This window comes from Panthera tigris, chromosome B4 (genome assembly GCF_018350195.1).
Source record: "Panthera tigris isolate Pti1 chromosome B4, P.tigris_Pti1_mat1.1, whole genome shotgun sequence".
NCBI classification, from domain to species: Eukaryota; Metazoa; Chordata; class Mammalia; order Carnivora; family Felidae; genus Panthera; species Panthera tigris.
In genome coordinates this window covers 136,112,171-136,118,170 of record NC_056666.1, presented here as the reverse complement: position 1 = coordinate 136,118,170, position 6,000 = coordinate 136,112,171, and positions in this window count along the sequence as shown.

Sequence of the window (6,000 nt, the reverse complement as noted above, 5' to 3'; positions counted from 1 at the left end):
ACAGGGGGTCAGCCAGAGGCCGCCCTGCCAAGCTGCACGCACACACGCTCCTGACCCAGCCACCTCGCCTGTTGGGAGCTGCCGACGGCACCCCAGGCTGCAGGTGACCACGCACAGGTGCAAGGGGACAGACAAAGGAGCACAAGCCAACTAAGTACTGACCCCGCAGGCCGGGCAGGGAGCCCAGTCCCACCCCCGGCCCTGTGTGGCCCCACAGCGGGGGAAGGGAGCTTCCGAAGCTAAGCTCTGCTTTGCGCCCAACCCCATCTTTCAGGCTCCCCAAACAACACCTGCCGTTTCTGGGTGATGTTCCTGGGTGGGTTCCGGTGACGGCATTTCTGCACGTGGAGGCCTGGGCCCATCCCGGGGAGAAGTCTGCGACCAGAGCGCGTGACCCCACCCACCGAGCCAAACCCCGCTTAGGCACCGCCCACTGACGGGGCGGGAAGGGGGCCTCTCCCCCCACAGGACCCCCTCGAGGATCCCGCACCGGGCACAGAGGGCCGGGTGCCGGCTGCGGCTGCCAGTTCCACCGGCCAGCCTCCGTGTGGCGAGGCCCCGTCACCCACCCCCAAGGATCCCTGGTTTCCAAACAGAACGGAGGGATCCCACCCACCTGCGGGACAGTGCAGCTCCGAACCGGCCCGTCTTGGAGGGGAGGCCCGGCCGGGAAAGGGTCATCGCTGGACGCGCGGCGATGTCTCGGCCGGCTGCCACCGGCCAAGTCCCCGTGTGCCTCTCCGACCAGATCCGTGTCTGGGGACTTCGTGTTGGTAGTTTGCAATTAGCCGTGGTGGGCGTATTTACACCAGGGAAATGGGCGAACGCTACACATCAGGCCCTTATGTCCCTAGAGAGCCAGTGGCCAAACACCCACCGACCCGCACACACGCGGACACCCGTGCGCGTGCGTGCAAATGACACAGACGTGGAGGGGTGTGGTTCCAAAGCCAGCCTGTGTCCAGATCGGCCCCAGGTGCTGTGTTTGAAAATGCAACCCCAGATTCCTCACAAAATTTCCAGGCACAAGCTAATTCTCGGGATTTAGCAGTTGGCCAAAAGTGGACGGATCGAAATTGCAACGGCTTATACGTCGGTAACGTAGATACCCTCGATTCCCGTTGACCAGTGTGTCCAGGTATGTGTCTTTGCTTCTGTTTACCTCCAACCTATCCAGATACTTAAAGTGCACACAGTCGGGGAGCCCGGACGGCTCCGTCGGTTCAGTATCTGACTCTTGGTTTTGCCTCAGGTCGTGATCCCAGGGTCACGGGATCGAGCCCCGTATCGGGCTCTGCCCGGAGCACGAAGCCTGCTTAGGATTCTCTGTCTCCCTCTGCCCCTCCCCTACTCGTGCTCCCTAAATAAATAAAGTGCATCTAGTCACGTCTTGCTTTTATGTCCATTTTGACAATATCTGCCCTGCTCTTCATTGTAGAACTTAGTACGTTAACATTAGAAAATAACTATTGAGGGGCGCCCGGGTGGCTCAGTCGGTTGAGCGTCCGACTTCGGCTCAGGTCATGATCTCGCTCTTCGTGAGTTCGAGCCCCGCGTCGGGCTCTGTGCTGACAGCTTCCGGAGGCTCCGTGATCGTCGTTAATTCCAACATATCCAGGTTTCAATCTGTTCTCATTTCCCATCACCTTGAAGAACTTCCTTTGGTATTTTTTGTTGTTGTTCAGGTCTGCTGATGAAAAAAATTCCTTAGTTTTTTGTTTTGTTTTGTTTTTCACCTAAAAAAAGTTTTGATTCAACCTTTTGTCTTAAAATATTTTTGACTGACCGAGAATTGTGGTTTGCGCACTGTCCCCCTCCTTTGGGCAATTTATTATCGTTCCTTTACTGTATTGGAACAAGACCTTATTCCATTGTCTTCTGGCCTAAATAGTTTTAGCTCGTAGGTCCACCCAACGGCTGGTCTGCTGTATCATTTTTTTTCTGGGACCTTTCAAGATTTCCTCTTTACCTTTGGTTTCCAGAAGTTTCACTATAGGGTGCCTCTGTGTCGTTTTCTTTGTATTTTATCCAGTTTGGGGGTTCATGGAGATGACTGAATGTGAAAACGTATGTCTTTGACCAAACTGGAAATACTTTTAGCCATTAAGTTTCAAATACTCTTTGTGCCCTATTGTCTCCTGCCTCCAGAACTCCAGTTACATGTTTGTGAGATATTCGGATATTGTCCCGCAGGTCTCTGAGCCTCCGTTCATATTTTTCAATCCTTTCACTCTATTTTTTTTTTTAAGTAATCCTTAGGCCCAACGTGGGGCTCAAACTCACAACCCCGAGATTACGAGTTGCATGCTCTACGGACCGATCCATCCAGGCGCCCCCATTTGACTCTTTGTACTTTGGGTAATTTCTACTAGGCTACCTTCAAGGTCACGGACTTTCTTTTGGCATCTCTAGTAAACAGAACCAGTGTTTCTATCTTGCTTTTTGTTTTCCCCCCCCCCCCCCCCCCTTGTACTGTCAGGTATTGCATTTGGTTTTCTAGAATTCCCCCTTTGTTTCCTAGGATTTCTATGTTTTTTGCTGAGACGTCTAATCTTGGCATTTCTTTTTTTTTGTTAATTTCGCTGAGACGTCTAATCTTGGCATTTCTTTGTTTTGTTAATTAATAATTAATTGCATGCAAATGAGAGCGTGGATGGAGGAGCAGAGAGAGGAAGAGGGAGAATCCCACGCAGACTCCACACCTTTAGCGCAGAGCCCGACGCAGGGCTCGATCCCACAAACCATGAGATCGTGTTGAGCTGAAATCCAGAGTTGGAGCCTGCTTCGGATTCAGTGTCTCCCTCTCTGCCCCTCCCCTGCGTGTACTCTGTCTCTCTGTCTCTGTCTCTCTAAAACAAACATGAAAAAAAACGTAAAGAAAATAGTGATGGACATGGTTGGATTGAAGCCTACCATTCTGAGCCACCCGGTCGCCCTATTTTTGCATTTTTTGTAAGCACGTTTGCCCTTATGTGCTTGAGAAGGTGTATAATCGCTGTTTCCACATCCCTGGTCGTTATTTCTAACACCCTGGTCTCTGTTGATTGTCGTAGAGTAGGCTGCATTTTCCTGGTCCTTCACATAATGATTTCTCATTGTATGCTAGACGTTGTTATTATGCTGTAGAGGCTTTGGCTTCCGTTGGGAGTCAGGCCGCAAACTCTCCTAGAGGCATAAACCTCAGGCTGGGTCTTTTGGCCACAGCTGGTGTCTGTCCTGCACAGGAGTGGCTCAGGGATCAAGCAGAACTTTGGGCAGAGTTGATGCACGCGATTTAGCCTCTCCCGAGCTGTTTCTCTCCCGGGTGGAACCCCCTCCCCGCTTCCTGGTGACTGTCGTCCCAAACTCTGTCCTGTTCTCCCAGCCAAAAAGGCCAGATTTCTACCGGAGATACAGCCACTCGAACACAAGTGCCGGCTTCAGCCTGGCTCGGTTGTTAAAAGCGACATAACGGAAGCTCACCCTGTGCCATTCGCTTTTCCACGTGTGGCCTCCCCTCCAGACTCTGTCCTTGTTCACTCTCCAGTGCCTTCAAGGCATTGCCTTTTGTTTTTGTTCTTTTGTATTTCGTGGAGCCCATAGATGTCATCTGTGGAAAGGCCGAGTCTTGTAGGAGCTATAAAGCCCCTTTGCTTCTCTCCTGAGGAATTTGGCATATCTCCACCTATTCACTTTTTAAGAATCCGTCCTCTACGTATATTGTTCAGAAAAGCCTAATACCGGAGCGCCCGGCTGGCTCAGTCCCTAGAGCGTGCGACTCTTGATCTTGGGGTTGTGAGTTCAGCTCCCACGGTGGGCGTAGAGATTACTCAAAAGTGGGCTCTTTTTTAAACAGTGCAATACTGTACAATTTATGAACAGAAATAGGGTCGGGGATGCTGAGCACTTCACACGAGTGATAACACACTGTGTTTATCGTGCTCCGACGTTTTCCCCTCCCGATGTGCTATTTGGAGATCTACCCGCGTCGAGCCATACAGACCCAATTCGTTCATTTTCACCCTTCAACCCCATGGACGTAACTCCTTTATCAGCCATTTCTTCTACCGACGGACCCTCAGGCCGCAGCTGGCCACTTGCCGGGACAAGAACACTGCCGTTAACACTCTTCGATTCTCCACCCAGACGCGAGATTGCTGGGCCAGCTTTCGCCCCACCATCTGGCGAAATTGCCCTCCAAAGTGTGCCGATTTACAGCTCTCCCAGCAGCACGTAAAAGCCCGCGCCTCCAAATATCAACAGCGGTTATGTGCGAGCGGTACAATTCCGAGCGATTTCACCTTCTCGTTCTATACTTCCTGTCATTCCGTTCTCTCCCCGCTCTGAGCAGCCTGTTCTTACAACAGCGGGGTTTTCTGTTCGCAAACCAGCAGAACTTGTCCTTCCTCTCCCACCCTCTCCACGTCAGGGCAGATCACCACCCTCGGCTGCCCGCAGGTCAGGTGAGAGGGCCGGCAGGTGCCCGCGACACGCTCCTCTGTCCCTTACCCGCTCTCCACACTTGCCCGTGTCCCGTGCACACTGCATTGGCTTGAAACACGCGGATTTGTGCGTTTCTTTGCGTATTTACTCGCCGACTAGTCCGCCAGCCCCGGAAAAGCAGGAAGCGCATCCTACCCGTCTCTGTTACTGACAGACTGGCACTCCCTGGCTCGAAGCAGGTGCTCGGAAGCACACGGGATGGACGGCAGAGGGGACAGCGCCTCCAGCACCCCGCTCGCACCCCTACAGCGGGGGAAAGAAAGAAACCCAAGCTGAACCTTCAGACTGGGCAAAATGACTGGCCTGGGGCCACGCAGCTGTGGATCCGAGCTGGTGACAGAAGCGAGGTGCCCCGTCCTTGCTCCCCCAGTGACGGCGGCCTGGCTCTCCTCGGGGCAGACCGACCGACCGCGTGCATTCTGCCGACTTTTATGTTCTGGACGGCATTCAATAATTCATCGTGGGTATCGGCGACGAGATCTGGGCAGCCTGCCTAATCTCCGGGGTCACTTAAAAACCTCTGCCGTTTCTGCAAAAGTGAACGTTTGAACAATGTATTCCCCACGTCCTGCCAACAGAGACACCCTGGAGTCCCCGGGTCCGCGTCACAACTCATTGTTTTACGATGAAATGCACCACACGTGTCTCCAACACATGACCACCGTGATCGCTTTCTTCTGCGGAGGAAATGACGGGGGAAATCGTGCTTTGATACAAGGAAGGGTGACAAGGCCACGGCGTGCCGAAGCCGAGATTCCGTAATTATCGTTTGTGAAAGAGAGACTGTTATCAAGGCAGCCAGAGGGACACATCTCGGGGCCACCTCTCGGAGTCAGGAAATTTGAGACATATATTTCACAGACGCGCGTCACCCTGTAAACCCTTCTGCATAATGCACGAGATTTGATTTAACGTCGTTGTTAATTCTGCTGTTCACAGCGGTGTGCTCTTAAGGGAGCCATCATTTTCATTTCAGGGTGGTTTTTTTGTTTTTGTTTTTTTTCCCTGGCAACAGAACCCGGAGGCTTTTCTGGGGTTGTGCTGGAGTGCGTGAGCACAAGACCCCTTCCCAGGCACAGGGGGGCAGAGGCCAGGAAGCCTCCCTGGAGGCCACGGAGGTCTCTTGGGTCCGCTCTGGGCTCTCTGCGCCTGGCTGTGGTCGGTCAGGCGCAAACTCAGAGGGTCGAGTTTGAAAAAGAAGAAGAAGGAAAAGGGAAAAGGCTTTGTGGCAGAACAGAAAGTGAAGGCAGGGTCACCTTCCAAGCTGTGTGATGGGGTCGCTTTGGCCGGGGTCAGCCGAGGGCGTGAGAAGAACGGGATGGACCGAGCACGGTGAAGGGTGAGAGCAGACGAGAACCAGCCCCTATGGAGCAGGGACCCAGCGGAACGCAGCTGCCTGTCGCCGGCCTGTGGCCCCGCGTTGCCGTGTCTGTCCCCTCACCTCTGACCACGTTCGACCTGAGGCCACAGAGCCCTCCTCTCCCAGGGAAGGCGTTCAGGGAGCAGCAGGGACCCCCT